This window comes from Ranitomeya variabilis, chromosome 1 (genome assembly GCF_051348905.1).
Source record: "Ranitomeya variabilis isolate aRanVar5 chromosome 1, aRanVar5.hap1, whole genome shotgun sequence".
Lineage (NCBI taxonomy): Eukaryota > Metazoa > Chordata > Amphibia > Anura > Dendrobatidae > Ranitomeya > Ranitomeya variabilis.
This window is the reverse complement of record NC_135232.1, coordinates 643,029,168-643,046,673: the sequence shown is the minus strand read 5'-3', so window position 1 is coordinate 643,046,673 and position 17,506 is coordinate 643,029,168. Positions and strand designations below refer to the sequence as shown.

The window sequence follows — 17,506 nt, the reverse complement described above, 5'->3', positions numbered from 1 at the left end:
GCAAAGGCTGTTACATCAGTAAATTCCCTACTCCATGGAACATTGGGACTGTAGAGACAAATGCCTCCAAACCCATCAGTTATTGCTTTTAATCACTAACTTTGTCTCACGTAATTTCCAGGAACGGAGCTTCAATAATCTAATCACAAAGCTATAGTACTTCTGTGAGGTTTCCCGAGATGTTTCCACACAATCTTGCTTTTGAAGGTGAGAGCTAGCTCCCTGTATAATGCTAATTATATAATAGGAAAGACAAAATGTTGCATCACTTTGGTAACAAAAATCTTTTGTGGGTAAATAGCAACGGATGTTTTTCTAAAATGTATGATAAAAAAAATTAGGGTTCATGAGAATAACACTTAACCAGTATAGCAGAACTGCTTTCTTTCCAAAGGTTAAAGAGGTTGTCCGGGACTTAACTGATAGCCTATCCTTAGGATAGGTCATCAATGTCTGATCAGCAGTTCACCGTGTCAGCCAGAACTGATCAGCTCTGTCGACTATAGTAGCTGCAGCACATCCGCCCCCCTACACAAGTCAATAGGAGGTGGATATGCAGTACCCGGCCATGGCCACTATTCCATTGACGGGGAGCTATGCTGTGAACTCCAGACACCAGTGGGGATGTGGTCTGACCGGCGGGTGTTCCGGGCTTTTGGCCTACCCCCCACTGGTCAGACACTAATGACCTATACTAAAAGGATAGGCAATCAATTTTAAAAGTATTCCAGACAACACCTTTAAGTAGCAATTTGATATTTCAAAAAGTGATAGATTAAAGTCCCCCAATGAATGGCTCGGAGAAAAGGATTTTACGATGAGTTCACAAAAATCCCATTTCTCCTTCGCCTCATTGGGGGACACAGACCATGGGACGTCCCAAAGCAGTCCCTGTGTGGGGACAACATCAGATCAGGCCCTGTTTAACCGCTACTTACAAGTGTGCCACCGCAGCCTGCAGAGTCCACCTGCCCACACTCACATCTGTGGAAGTGTGGGAATTATAGTGCTTCAAGAATGCATGCGGACTCGACGAATCCGCAAGCTTGCAGCCGTGCTTGCCGACGTCTGGTGCCTAGAGCCCTCTGACAGGGAGATAGGCTGACATCTAGCAAGGAAGGACTCCTGGATGGTGAAACGAATTCACCAGGCTAACATGGCCGATGAAACGGCTAAACACTTCCTGTGACCATCAGGAAGCCTTCTTCTTAGGCTAGGTTCACATTACGTTAATGGGTTAACGCTAACAGACTGCGTTGCACGGCAAAATTGTTGCAATTAACGCCGTGCAACGGGTCCGTTAGCGCACCCATTGACAGCAATGTGATTTGTCTCTGTAGCGCATCGCTAGCGCATGCCATTTTCGGCACACGCTAGCGATGTGCCGTTCTTTTGTGACGTCCCTTGGACGCTGCTTGCATCCTCCGAAGTGCGTCCGAGGTCCGGTCCTCGCTAGCGCAGATCGGGGATCTGTGCTAGCGGGAACGATGAACGCGAACGCTAAAGAAACATTGCGTTAGCGCAATCCGCTAGTGCTATGCGCTTAACGGATTGCCCTAACGCAATGTGAACCTAGCCTTACAGTCAGGAAGCCCAAATAAAGCGACCAACCTTAGGAAGGACGCCGTCCTCGATACGTACCTACTTGGAGCACTCACTTCTTCCAGATTATGGAGAACCCATTCAGTTTTGTGGACTGGAGCCAAAAGAGATGAAGGAAGGACGATGCCCCTGTAACAGTGGGAATACAATGCCACCTTGGTAACAAGGGAAGGGGATGGCCTGAGGACAACCTTGCCTTGATGGTAATAAGGAAAAAAGTCTGAAAGAACAGAGCGGCAAGCTCTGAAGACTCATCAGGATGACAAGATCGTAGAGAAGAAAGGGAGCAAACTTCCCTGATCGTAAAATCTGTCTGGATCAAAAAAGGAGTCTACTGTAAGACCCCCAGGACCATTAAGGTCCCAAAGATCTAACGGTATGCAATAGGGAAGAACCACAGGTGAAGACTCCCTGCGAGGAAGTCCATATTTGCAGTTTTGTTGCAATAAGATGGAAAAATACTAGTACTGCAAACGGGAAATCCTGACATGGTCAGTGCGGATCTCCCAGGATCAATGGGGCCCTTCCTGCTTCCAAAAAGATCTCGGAAGTAGTGAAAGAGGGGTTATGGAAATTTGTACCATGGAAGAACAGAGCATGCACTGCGATGGTCTTGAATGTCGAGGCCAAACCATGAACTGGAGTACATTGGTGTTCAATTTGGACGCCATCTGACCTACATCTGGAGTACTCCAGTGAAGGCAGATCTGATGGAAGACTTCCGGGTGAAGTTCCCACACTTGAGGAGAAACCCTGACGGCTGAATATGTCTGCCGCCCACTGTTCTACTCCAGGGATATGTACTGCCGAGATCACCGAATGATAGATCTCGGCCCATCAGAGAAAGTGAGGTACCTCGGCCATGGCGCTTGACTTAGCCGTACAAAGAGGACTTAAAAATCCTCCAGAAAATTGACAAAAGTCAGAGAAAAAAGCAAAGATGGTTACCTGCTGAAGCCTCCAAACAAATGCACCAGCAGGGCGCATCGGACCCGATAAATGATGGCAACAACACAGGTGCAAAAAATACCGATGAAAACCACTTTCAATCCAGTATTAGTTGTTTGGCATTAATGCACAAAAAGATAAGCGATAATAGTCTGTATGTGGCATTGTTCAAACAAGCAATGCAGAGCATCTGGTCTACAGCCTATTACTAACGCACATACAGGCGGGCTGCCCAGTGCTACAAAATGCATGCTGTGTGAACAGAGGCCTACAGTTTACAGAGCCATCTTGGTCCGACTGCGCCCTGCAAGATAAAGTGCAAAAAAACCCACATAATGTATGTAAGGAATTAGTTTATATTGGGGCCTCAATACGTAAGCCGGCAACCCACGTCAAGGGTCCTTACATTTTTGCCAGTCCTAACGCTAAACATTGAGTAAAAGCTCACAGACGCACAAAGAGGACTTAAAAATCCTCCAGAAAATTGACAAAAAAAAATCTGTAAACTGTAGGCCTCTGTTCACACAGCATGCATTTTGTAGCACTGGGCAGCCCGCCTGTATGTGCGTTAGTAATAGGCTGTAGACAAGATGCTCTGCATTGCTTGTGTGAACAATGCCACATACAGACTATTATCGCTTATCTTTTTGTGCATTAATGCCAAACAACCAATACTGGATTGAAAGTGGTTGTTTCATCGGTATTTTTTGCACCTGTGTTGTTGCCATCATTTATCGGGTCCGATGCGCCCTGCTGGTGCATTTGTTTGGAGGCTTCAGCAGGTAACCATCTCTGCTTTTTTCTCTGTGATTTTTTTGACTTAGCCGTACCGTTCGGATCCCCAGAGCAATGATTGGAAGACTGGCATTGGTAATCACCAATAACCATTGGACCAGGAGAAGGCCCTGGATGAGGAAGGAGCTCAGAGACTACCCTTTGAAAGCCTGATTGCTCCGCTCGTTTTCAGCAAGTCAAAGTAAACTGCTTCCATTGTCGTCACCATTTTTCCTCAGAACCCTCCTAGCTAATCGAATGAACTGAGGGATGAGTGATCAAGTGCGCGAGCTCCCTGATGAAGGGCCACGACCTAGACTCGAGCGAGAATTACCATCCTTCTGGAAGTGTGCAGGACCATCCTCAAAAAGGATCTGCTGGGCTGGAAATGAGGAAAACTTGTCTAAGTTTAGCTGCTAGCCCAGGTGAGAGGGTATCGCAAGTGATATAGACGACTCAGCATAGTCCTGGAAGAGCAGCTAGAAAGTCGACCAAATAGGGCCGGACAACCACGCTACTAGGGTGCCAGAGGAACAGGACAACAGAAAATGCTGTTCGCGAATGGAAAGGCGAAGGGATTTTTGTAGAGGGGAAAAATAGGAATGTGAGGGTAAGAATCCCGAATGTCGATGGATGCCAGAAACTCCTTTTTCTGTTGAAGTAATGGCTGAGCGGAGGAACCCCATCTGAAAAAGGAGGACCTTGTCAAAGGTTGTTCGAAGTTTGAGGTCCAGGATCGGTGTTACTTTTCATTCCCCCTTTTTGGAACCAAGATCCCTCAGATCTAGACTGTCCTGGACAACCCTTCCACTGCTGGTTGGGTCTGTAAAAAAATACGATCCCTTGTTAGTCTCCCGCTCAGAAGATTTGATTGGACAGCTGTACTGTCTTTGGGGAAAGGTTACGTGTGTGAATCGAAGTAGTTAAGGTCTCTGACCAGGAGATCATTGCTCAAGCAACCCATGTGGCGAAGGAAGGGTAGAGTGCTGAACCCGAAGCCGCAAGATAGAACGAACCAGATTTGCTATCCGACAGTCCGTGGTATTTTTAATTGATGATACATCGGGCAGGAATACTGGTAGGTATACCACAAGAGATTCTAGCCGGTTAGTCTGCCAAGTGGCAGAATGCGAGGCTGCATCCAGCAGGTCAGGAAAAAGCCGTCTCTTGCCATCGTCGCTCTCTTTTTACGGTGCAGAGTAGAAAATTAGGAACCCTCGATCCACCATCCTCTTAACAGGGAAGTGGAGAGGAATCATCCGCCTTCTTGCATTATCCGCTAAATAGTGGTGATGCAAAGGGAGGTGCTCGGACACCAAATCTGTACATCCCCAGAGTTCAGGTCCCCGGGTGGACAGGGCAGGTTGTCTGGCATTAGGTCTGGATGCAGTAGAGTATACATGGAGGCGACACTCCATGTGCTCGTCTGTTGATGGTGTGGGGAGATCGGTGCCCTTTAAAGGACCCGTCGCCCTTAAAAATTAGACCAGGCATGGCATCCCACGTAGAGGCTTCTGTCCAGTGAATCGCTTATCTGGACTGAATGGCAAATGATCTACGAGGGAGTTTAGTCTCCTTTTGAGGGACACTGCGTAGTCTAGAGCAGAGCCAGAGTCCTCATCAATGTGGGTTTCAGCGCTGTTCTGTGCCGCATGGACGGTGCAGGGGATAAGTGTGTAAACCTCGATCCATCATCCCTTTGTTAGGGAGGTGGAGAGGAACCGTCCGCCTCCTTGTGCCATACGCTTTCACAGCGGTGGGACAGTGGGGGCTGCTCGGACGCCATAGAGAGAGGCCTCTGTACATCCACGGAGTTCAGTCCCCGGGTGAACAGGGCCAGTTGTCCGGCATTAGGCCTGGTTCCAGGAGAGGGTACATGGAGGCGACACTCCATGTGGTCGCCTGCTGCTGGTGTGGGGAGATCGGGACTCGAAGGAACAGTCGCCCCTGAAGTGAGCTCAGGTATGGCTTCCCACATCGCAGAAGAGGGTACGGGGAGGTATACTCAGCGTGCTAGCCTGTTGATGCTTCGGGGGAGATCGGAACCTTGAAAGGATCCGTCGCCACCTTCACTACGTTAATTAAAAAATAAAAATTTACAGAAAAGTAAAAAATAAAATAAAAAGGTTGGGGTCTGAACCAGACCCAAGTGCCTCCTACAGACACTAAGCAAGAACAGGTTAGCTGAGAGCCAGCAGGAGGGTGTATACTGCAGGGGAGGAGATCACTTTCTTTGTTTCACTTCGTGTCAGCCTCCTAGTGGCAGCAGCATACACCCACGGTCTGTGTCCCCCAATGAGGCGAAGGAGAAAAATTAACATTTAACTTTTTTTCTTTTAAATTCGTTTATTAGTTCAGTATAAACAAACAATGCACACATTTGTAATTATCATCAATTATACCACGAAGTACAAATAGTTGTAAAACGACATCATATCAGAAGTTACAAAGGTAATGAAATGTGCATGGTAAATCATCATTTCCTTATAAGAAAAATATCTATCATACAACTTAACAACTTTAACCACTAACAGTAACAGTAAGTCGCCAAAAGAAAACAGATTTAAATCCCGCTCTACAAGCAATGTCCCCAAAACCACGAGCCCATCCTCCTATATAGATGTCCAGTCAGTGCAGACTATAGAGTATGGCAAGAAGAGTTCCATCTGCCCCATATCTTCTCAAATTTACCTGGACATCCTCTATTTTGATACATTGTTTTTTCATATGGGATAATTGAATTCACCAGATCAATCCAGACTCTAAGGGTCGGGGGGGAGCCACCCATCCATCTTAACGCCAATACCTTCCTTGCCAAAAAGAGCGTCTCTCGGAGAAAGATCCCAGTATAATGATCCCAGATCTCCGTGTCCCACACCCCGAACAAACAGGTTAACGGTTCAAGCGGGACAGGGATCGACAATAACGATGTTAGTAATGTTGTTACTTCCCTCCAATAATGAAGAACTACAGGGCACCTCCAAATCATATGAAGAAAATCAGCATCAGGCCCATGACAACGCAAACAATCTGACGAATGTAAGCGGCCCATTTTAAAGAGTCGCGTCGGGGTTAAATAGGCCTGATATATGATATATAACTGGGTCATTCTATTATTGATTGAAGGGGACACTTTAGTTGAAGACTCAAGAATATCCTCCCATTCCTCTCCCAGTACATCGGGAAGGAATTCCTCCCATTTCCCCTTGACAGAATTGATGACAGACCCATCTCCCATGGATATAAGATATGTATATAGAGAGGATATGAGTCCTTGAGGACCCTGCGATTTAAGGATACCTATTAAAAGCAAAGAAGAGATCGCCCGATCCGTACCTACACTTCGTATGTGTGACTGAAAAGCCGACCTTAGTTGTAAATACCTGAAGAATTGAGACCTAGGGATGTTGTAATTATTTCGCAGTTGTTCAAAGGATACAAAAATCCCCTGGCTATGCACATCGCTCACCGAGAGAACACCATGGGAGACCCAGAAATCAGTGGATGGGCGATTTAGTAATTCAGGTATATAACCATTGTTCCATAGTGGCATCTCGGCTATGACATCCATAAATTTAATAATTCTTTTTAATTGTCTCCATATTAATCTCGCCAGCCTGAGCATAGGTAACAGACGACAGGTACCAACTTTCTCCATCTCTAAAAATCCCAGTGGGCAATCAATCCGGGCAGAATGAATTAAGTGACTCTCAGAATTAGGTAGGGAACTATTAGGCATCCACTTACTTATCGCCTTAGCCTGCCCGGCAAGGTAGTATAAATAGAGGTCTGGTAAAGCCGCCCCACCCCCTTTTTTGGGTCTCTGTAAAATAGATAGTTTGAGTTTGGGTCTGGCCTTTCCCCATATAAAGGATGTGATTAAGGAATTTAATTTTGCGAAAAATGACTTGGGAATTGGTACAGCACTATGCTGAAAGCAATAATTGAGTTTGGGAAGCAGTATCATCTTAATTAAATTAATGCGGCCTGCGACAGAGAGGGGGAGTCTACTCCAGGTTATAAATTTAGACTTGACCAAATCTAGCAGTGGGGAAATATTTTGTTGTAGGTCTAACCGACTGTATTGAGACATATAAATACCCAGATATTTGAAGTTGGAAACCACAGGTAGCGACGTAGGAATCCCGAGACAGGGAGCCGAAGTATGAGATAGAGGCATCAGGGCAGATTTATCCCAATTTATATATAGGCCGGAAAATTTGCTAAATTTATCTATGGTTGCTATCACCTGTGGCAGGAGTTTCTTCTATTTTATCCATAAATATTATCATATCATCAGCATATAGGCCAATGGTATCCGTACGATCTGCAATATTTAGTCCTTTAATATCCGTGGAAGATCTTATACGTATTGCTAGAGCCTCTATCGCAAGAGCGAAGAGAGCTGGGGATAAAGGGCATCCCTGTCGGGTTCCCCTGTGTAATGTAAAAGAATCAGAGATGGAATTATTTACGATGACACGCGCCTTGGGATTCCTATACAGTGTGTCAATCCCCCTAATAAATTTCTCTCCAAAACCATATTTCTGCAGACACGCGGACAGGAAAGGCCACTCGAGAGAGTCAAATGCCTTGGCCGTATCCAGCGATGCCAGTGCCCAACTATTGTCCGGCTCTAGAGAGCTGTACTGAATCACCGATTGGACTCGCCTGATATTGATAGAAGTACTTTTCCCGGGCATAAAGCCAGTTTGATCTGGGTGTATAAGGTCCAATATTAGCGTATTTAGTCTAGTGGCCAATATTTTAGTGAAAATTTTGTAATCTACGTTTACTAGTGATATGGGGCGATACGATCCACACTCCAGAGGATCCTTCCCTTCTTTTTTAAGTACAATAATGTTTGCATCATAGAATGTTTCGGGCATCATCTCTCCATCCCATATACTCCTAAGTACTTTCAATAAAAGTGGTGTCAATTGACCTCGATATTTCTTATACAGCTCAATAGGGAACCCATCAGGTCCAGGGGCTTTCCCGGTGGCCATGTCCACTATAGCTTGCTCAACCTCCTCCAAAGTAAACTCAGCTTCCATAAAGGCTTGCTGAATTGGACTTAATGAAGGGAATGTTATGTCCGATAAATAGTCTACACATTCAGTAACACCCAAACCACTACCAGACTTGTATAAAGATTTATAGTAATCATGAAAACACTGGAGGATCTCCTCAGTAGAGGATACCAATGAACCATCAGGTGCCCGAATCTGCAATACTGTATTGGATGTGTTGTGTTGGCGTACTAAAAAGGCCAATAGTTTACTGGCTTGATTCCCCAATTCGAAATATGATTGACGGGTAAAAAACAATTTACGTTTGGATTTTGTGTCTATATGTTGGGTATATAACCTTTGGGAAGTGAGCCATGCTACCCTGTTGCCACTAGTTTGGTTGGATACATAGGCGGCCTCGGATTCCTTCAACTGTCGCTCCATCTCATCATCCCCTTCCGCCGTTATTCTTTTAATATAAGAAATAGTGGAGGACAGACATCCCCTTAGATATGCTTTTAAGGTATCCCAAAACAGACCAAGATTTGAGGGATCTGGGTGGGTAAGGATGAAACAAATCAGCTGATCCACCGTTCTATCGCTAGAATCTATTAATTTCAGCCAGAAGGGATTCAATTTCCAGGGTATAAAATTATTTGGTTGACCATATTTAAGTTTAAGAATAACTGGACTGTGGTCCGATATCCCCCTATTGCCATGCTCAATACTATCTACCCATAATGCCAAATCACTAGACCCAAATACAGGTCCTTCTCAAAAAATTAGCATATAGTGTTAAATTTCATTATTTACCATAATGTAATGATTACAATTAAACTTTCATATATTATAGATTCATTATCCACCAACTGAAATTTGTCAGGTCTTTTATTGTTTTAATACTGATGATTTTGGCCTACAACTCCTGATATGCTAATTTATTGAGACAGGTTTTTTGGGTTATCAGGAGTTGTAGGCCAAAATCATCAGTATTAAAACAATAAAAGACCTGACAAATTTCAGTTGGTGGATAATGAATCTATAATATATGAAAGTTTAATTGTAATCATTACATTATGGTAAATAATGAAATTTAACACTATATGCTAATTTTTTGAGAAGGACCTGTATATAGTCTATACGAGACAGAGACCGCCTAGTTGACGAATGGCAAGTGTAATCCTTTATCCCAGGGTGACGAATTCTCCATAAGTCCAACCATCCGCTACCACCCATAAACAGTGCCAATGGAGAAGAGGATTGAATAGACGGACCTCCAGACATCCCTTCCCCCAGTCTCAATTTATCCAAGGAACTATCCATGACTAAGTTAAAATCTCCCATACAAATAATACTAGCGTCAGGATAATTTAGGGAGAATCCCATTGCCATACGGAGAACCGATATATTAGCTGGGGGTGGGTTATAGATACACAGTATCACGTATTCCCGCGTGTTAATAAAAGCGTAAACAAAAACAAAGCGACCTTCGGGATCTCGTCTTGCCTCCCTGGCCTCCCATCTAACATTTCTATGGATTAGCAAAGAAACCCCTCTTGAGTAGCTGGTGTGAAATGCATGAATGGACCACTGCACCCATGGCTTTTGCGTACACTTAGCTGTGTCCCTGGTCAGATGTGTCTCCACAAGTGCTACAACATGTGGGTGATATCGCTTAATTTGTGAAAATACCTTGATCTTTTTACGGGGAGTCTTAATTCCCCGCACATTCCAAGTCATACACACAATCTCAGACCCCATAGCTACACTTGAGAAAAGGAATATTATACACCATAGCTCGTGTAGAGATCAGGGACACCATGCAGAGCACAGAATCATCAATGGCGACTATTAAACACATCAAAAAGTCAAAACTGGTATAAAAACCCAAGTAAAATAAAACTTGAACAGTAGAGGAGTTTAATCTGTCACTCCTACAGTCAATCAGAAAAGGGGATACCCTCACTGGAATCAGCGTTCGGTATTGTTGGTAAGCTCAACACCTTGTACGGAGAGATCCATTTTGTATTGCCATTGGATAACAGAAATTGCTCAGGAGTCCGGCACATTAGACACCTTGTATGTACGTAACCATTCGGTTACCTCCGCCGGATCTGTAAAAAACAGGGAAGAGCCTTCATGGACAACACGGAGCCGAGCCGGGTAGAGCATGGAATAGAGGATGTTTTTATCCCTTAGCCGCTTCTTAACTTCCACAAATCGAACTCGCTGCTTTTGGAGCTCCATAGAGAAATCCGGAAAAATTGATATAGTGGCGTTATTGAATTTAATAGGGCCCTTCTGCCTCGCCAGGCGGAGTATCGCATCTCTGTCTCTGCAGTTGAGAAGACGCGCCAAGAAAGGCCGGGGTGGGGCTCCAGCGGGGAGAGGCCTCGTTGGTACTCTATGGGCCCTCTCCACAGAAAACGTTGAGGAGAACCCATCTCCCAGGGAGGTTTTCAGCCAGTCTTCTAGAAATTGTTCAGGCTGCTGGCCCTCCGTGCGCTCCGGCAGGCCAATTATTCGAATGTTATTACGGCGCAGTCTATTTTCCAAATCATCTGCCTTTTGTTTCCATGCGTTCACGGACCCGGTGGCCTTTGATAACTTGGCTTCCATAGGGGAAATGGTGTCCTCTATCTGAGACACTCTTGTTTCAACCTCCGAGATGCGCCCTCTCATAGCCTGCATGTCATGTCGCAAGCGACCAACTTCAGTATGTACGTCCTCTATTTTCTCAGTAAGAGAGGATCTTGTGAGGGAAATGGCCTGCATCAGTTGCTCAGACGCTTGTTTGAGAGTTAGTTCGTCCTGCTCTCCCTCCTCATTACTGCCAGGTGACCAGTTTTTCCGTTGGTGCTGCGTGGAATTATTTCTGAGAGTGCGCACATTATCAGGGGTGCTTTCTCTGGAATATTTCTTTAATTTCTCGGCAGCCCCCGCTCCTTTAGAGTGTTGCATGGCGGTTGGCAGAAGGACCCCTCAGAAGGATCACGCAGTTATAGTTATAGCTAGTCTATTCTCCAGTAGCCGATCTGGTAAAGTTAAATTCAGGGTTAGATCCTAGGGAGATCACCAGTCAAATAAGAGAATTATCAAATATTCACAGAAGCAGCAGCTCAGGGTTCACCCAGGCACTATGCCCCAAAGTAGCCCATAGCCTCCATAGGCAGCACAGCAGGGAGGAAGGGGTCAATCCCCCTAGAGTCCACGGTACAGAAGGCAAAATTAAACACTGGAGTAGATCCCAGAGAGATCACCAATCAGACAATGGGATCAGCAGATATTCACAGGAGCAGCAGCTCAGGATCCACCTAGGCACTGTGCCCCAGAGCAGCCCACAGCTTCCACAGGCAGAGCAGCAGGGAGGAAGGGGTTAATCCCTTCAAAGTTTGTGGTACAGACAGGAGTTTTTCACATAAGGGGGGTGCAGGGCCCAATCTTCCAGGGCATCACACCGCACTACCCCTTTATTATTTCAATAATGTAATCACCTCCTGTGTTATACTGCGATCTTGCTGTATAGCGCCGCTCTCCTCGCTGCTGGAGAATGCGCTGCAGTGATGGCTGCCGTCTCCCTAGGCGCCGCCGGCCACCCCAGACCCAGCACCTGTAGTTCAGCGTTCCACAGCGCTCCCACTCTGTATCGGTATCTGCCGCTGTCCGCTGCCTCCAGAGGGAACGCTCCGCCGCTTGCAGGGGGAATGCACCCGGCTCCGATAACCGCCGGCACCTCGTCCTGCCTGCTGGCACACGCGTCCAAGATGGCCACCGCAGCCCAGGGGCTTTTTACCGCCCGTCCAGGCCGCTTCACCGCCCGACGTCTCAGGGCTCCAGAACCGCTATTTCTGGGGATCGCCGGTCTCCTGAGGTCCCAAGAGCACCGTTCCAGCCGGTGCAATCGGTGAGTCAGGGGGTTTTATGGCAGAATTATGTTCAGGATGGCCGGAGCTCTCACGAAGTGTGTCCTCTCTCTTGGCTTACATAGCCACGCCCCCAACATTTAACTTTTTTTTCTTTTTTAAACTTCAGAACCAATTTCTTTATTTTCACAAGTGTAAAAAGAGAAAATGAACTACAAAATTTGTTGTGCAATTTCTCCTGAATACGCCGATACCCCATATGTGGGGGTAAACCACTGTTTGAACGCAAGGCAGAGCTTGGAAGGGAAGGAGCACCGTTTGACTTTTTCAATGTAGAATTGGCTGGAACTGAGATCAGACGCCATGTCGCGTTTGGAGCGCCCCTGATGTGCCTAAACAGTGAGAGTCCCCACAAGTGACATCATTTTGGAAACTAGACCCCTTAGGGAACTTTACTAGATGTGTGATGAGCACTTTGAACCCCCAACTGCTTCACAGAAGCTTAAAACGTTTTAATCATAAGGGTCATTCCACATCAAGTGGACCAGTTTTAAAAATCGTCCCCACTCGACCTTCTCCGATTTTGCTGAAAATTTATAAGGATGTACATGTATGTTTGAAAAGAGGTTCTGTAAATATTTAGGGCCAGATCTCAAATACATTGGCCACTGTTGATCTTTCACTGGAGGTTCCACCAAGCCTGCGGCTTCAGCTAAGAGGATTTTCCAAACTTTGGCACATAGCCATTAGAGTTCTATACTGGCTATGATGCTGACTAGCTCAACTTTTGCTGCTAAACACGATAAAATTATTACCGGCTATGACAAAACAATATTTGGGCTGCAATTTTGTGTCAAAGTAGCTTGAAAAACGCGTCGCATAAAATTTATGCCAAACTTTGCCCATATATAACTCAAGACCAAAAACCAATGGTAACTGGTGCTTTGCCCTGTACACCAAACATCTACATGACTTTGCATTGCTGCAATTTCACGGTCAAAGCATATGTATTTGTGGAAATATTCACACCCACATATGATGAAAAACTTTAAAAAAAAAACGAATTTCACCTATTTTTAGGTCAAATTTCTCAAAAAGGTTACCCCTAAAATATATTAATTCTGATATCATTAGAAAGAGCACATTTTTCTCTACAAGGATCATTGTTTGTTTTTTTGGAGTCTCTCACTTTAAGAAATGAAAAATGCCACTGAACATGGTGTTATTTATTAATACGCAATGAATGGTAACTGCACTATTCAAACCCTTGCGTTGGTCCATGGTGGTTATACCACAACCAATTCCCTAAGAATTGGTATTATAATCCTATTAAGAATTGTAATAATGCTGTCTTTCGAGAATTGGCAGCCCCATCGCCTAGGAGCCATGGCCGTGCAAGGCGAGCCTCGGGCGGTCTCTTTATTGCAGGTTCCGAAGCCTGAGGGTGGGTGTCTTTGCCTAGGATCCCAAGCCTAATATTGGGTATCTTGTGTTGGTTCCCAAGCCATAATGTTCAGTCTAAGTGGTCTGGAATTGATGCTGAATTTGCAACATAATCGGTTCAGAGAAGCTGTATTGTCGGCCCATTAATGTTGCAGCTGGTGCTGGAATTATTGCAATGATTGACTGCTCGGGAATCCAGCATGTATAATTTCTCACAGGCCAGTGAAAGAAGCTAGCTGGTCCATGAGGATGCATAAAATTTATTAATGCATCATGCTAGTCGACAGAAATTTCAGAAATATTTCCAATCCACCAGTTCCTATCGTAAATGCAGGCAATGTATTGCCCTGGCTGGAGGTTTGCAATTGGCACAAAAGGCATTTCTGATCTGACAGATCTATCTACATAGGCAATGAAAGATGATGGGTCATTTGACACCCTTGAAATGCGAATCTTTTTGTCATCAAGTGGCACAAACTGGTGATTTTCTCTTGTTCCAGCAATTGTATGTCCATCTTTGAACCTTTCCTCTTGAACTACCCGTATTTCGTCAATTTTTTTCTTTTGGAACAAAAAAAAACAAAAACACTTGATTCCATGCAGTTGCTCATTCCAAAAGTTGAATAAATCCACTGGGGTCAGTATTTGGTTTTCAGTTGGGCGTTGAAGACTGGCACGAGCTGCCAACCTCTTTGCTGTCCCTCCAATCCCATCACAGGGTGACTTTCCATGACTGGTACCAAAAAAAATCCATTCAGCGCTGATATTCAAATCAGCATTGTGGTGGCACAAGTTGAGAACATTTTTGAAATTTTTGTACTGGGCTGCAGATCCATCGCTGAAGTAGTGGATATGACGAATCCCATAGATGAGAGTCTTGAGATACTCCACAATTACTGTTAAGAAAGTGTGGACTGCAACTGTGTCATGTTGTGAGCAATCACTGATTATGCACAAGCTGATGTTCTGCGCAGCTTCACCATTTAACTCCTTGAAGTAAATTACAAATGGGTGTAGCTTGACTATTTTCCCAGTGGAAACCTTGAATGGCATCTTGAACAATAAATGAGTAATTTTCAGCAAAGTCCATAAGGATCACAAGCTCTCCAGGTCTCAGATTTTCCTTCAACGATTTCAGATAGCAACTTTGATGCTTGGCGATGTAGTGATGGCTACAAAGTTAAGAAATTTTCAAAACCAATTCTTCAATTAAATCTTCTATAGTCAGTTGTTTGGTATCAAGCGTGTCTCGATCAGTGTGAATCTATTGTTTGAACTCAATAATATCTTCAGGGTCACTGTTGACAAACACATTGAATAGAAATTCTTTTAAAACTTCAGGACCCGGGCATTTATCACAACGGCCAAGCATACAGTCCTTGGATTCAATTCCACAGACCATTTTGCATATGAGCTCTTTGTAGTCATCATTGATTGGGCATGCTGCAAGCATTAGTTTGACATTTTGGTGAATGGTACACACACAAACTGAATGTGTTCCAGCAGATCCAACGGTTACACACCACTTTGGCCGAAGCTCACAAAACTTGGAAAATCCAATTTGAGGGCCATTCCGATCCCAATCGGCAACAAACATTTCCCTCATATTGCTCAGTAATAGTCGCTTTTGCATCTGCTTTTTTTCTCCTGCTATTCGCACTGATACATAGTCTTTTGTACCAGGGCACATTCGACTGAATTCATCATCCTCAAAAAATGCCTGCACCTTTTTCTTCACTTCCTCAGAAACTTTCTTGCCACACTTGATTCTAGGTAAGGCTAAGATCCCATGTTCACATTTAAGCTTTCGAGCTTGTTTGACCATTCGTTCAGAGACACCGAATTCGTCTGATATAGCCTTAATGGACCAACTTTTAGGTGCCAATGCCAAGATTTGGACCTTTTTAGACAGCAATGGGCTGACAATACAGCTTCTCTGAACCGATTATGTTGCAAATTCAGCAACAGTTCCAGACGACTTAGACTGAACATTATGGCTTGGGAACCAACAAAAGATACCCAATATTAGGCTTGGGTTCCTAGGCAAAGACATCCACCCTCAGGCTTCGGAACCTGCAATAAAGAGACCGCCCGAGGCTCGCCTTGCACGGCTATCGGCCATGGCTCCTAGGCGATGGGGCTGCCAATTCTCGAAAGACAGCATTATTACAATTCTTAATAGGATTAGAATACCAATTCTTAGGGAATTGGTTGTGGTATAACCACCATGGACCAACGCAAGGGTTTGAATAGTGCAGTTACCATTCATTGCATATTAATAAATAACACCATGTTCAGTGGCATTTTTCATTTCTTAAAGTGAGAGACTCCAAAAAAACAAACAATGATCCTTGTAGAGAAAAATGTGCTCTTTCTAATGATATCAGAATTAATATATTTTTGGGGTACCCTTTTTGAGAAATTTGACCTAAAAATAGGTAAAATTCAGTTTTTTTAAGTTTTTCATCATATGTGGGTGTGAATATTTCCACAAATACATATGCTTTGACCGTGATATTGCAGCAATGCAAAGTCATGTAGATGTTTGGTGTACAGGGCAAAGCACCAGTTACTATTGGTCTTTGGTCTTGAGTTATATATGGGCAAAGTTTGGCATAAATTTTATGCGACGCGTTTTTCAAGCTACTTTGACACAAAATTGCGGCCCAAATATTGTTTTGTCATAGCCGGTAATAATTTTATCGTGTTTAGCAGCAAAAGTTGAGCTAGTATGCCAAATTTCAGCATCATAGCCAGTATAGAACTCTAATGGCTATGTGCCAAAGTTTGGAAAATCCTCTTAGCTGAAGCCGCAGGCTTGGTGGAACCTCCAGTGAAAGGTCAACAGTGGCCAATGTATTTGAGATCTGGCCCTAAAAATTTACAGAACCTCTTTTCAAACATACATGTACATCCTTATAAATTTTCAGCAAAAAGGTCGACTGGGGACCACTGGTCCACTTGACACGAAATGACCCATAACTAAGGGGGTGATGGGGGGGGGGGGTTATTTACTATTTTTTTTTATTTTGATCACGGTGATAGGGTCCATCATAGTGACCAAAATGAACCAATAGGAAATATCTTCCTATTTTTGCCTGGTGCCGACCAGCAGATCTGGGCGGGCGCACTGCGCATGCGCTCGCCATTTTCTTCCCGGAAAAAGATGGCGGCGCCCATCGGGGGAAGCAGGAGGGCCGAGGAGCACCGGGAGACACTGGTAGGTGTCGGGGGGCGAACGAGGACCCCATTCATCTGTCCTCTGATGTGTGATCACATCGGTGGACTGAAATTAAAATGGCTCAGCGGACTTTTTTTTTTTTTTTTGCGATCGCCGGTATACGGTCAATTACAGCGATCGCAAAACAGGTGACGGTAAAAAACGACCCGGATCATGTTCTTTGGGGTCTCGGTTACCCCCGGCAGCAGAGATCCCTGAGAAAATCTGACTCTGGGGGGCTATACACTTTTTCCACAGTGCCATTAATTAACGCTGTGGTTTAAGTACCCTCAACTACCGGCGTATCGGCGGTCGTTAAGGGGTTAATTTCAGATTTTCAAAAAGGCTTTTCTCACCTCCCTTGGGACCAGTGCTCAATCTGCTATTGCCTACAGCGCTGAGATCATGCAGACAGCACCTCAGCGGAAAGTTGACAGGTACAAGACGATGTGCTCGCTAATTGGCTGCGGCACTGTAAATGTGACGGACGATAATAAACAGTAAGTTGAGGTGGAGGCCTGGAAAAAACAAAGTAAAGCTCACGTTTGGCTCGCTTTTTTTTTTTTTTTTTTTTTTTAACAATACTGCAACTGAGAAATGGCTATTCCTAAAAAAAAAACACACACACACACACACACACACAC

General features: G+C 44.6%; 1 protein-coding gene across 2 annotated transcripts in view; it reads right to left on the bottom strand.

Moving 5' to 3' along the window:
- Positions 1-17,506, bottom strand: part of UBR1 (ubiquitin protein ligase E3 component n-recognin 1) — a 178,909-nt gene that overhangs the window by 119,600 nt on the left and 41,803 nt on the right. The gene's annotated exons all lie outside the window — the stretch shown is intronic.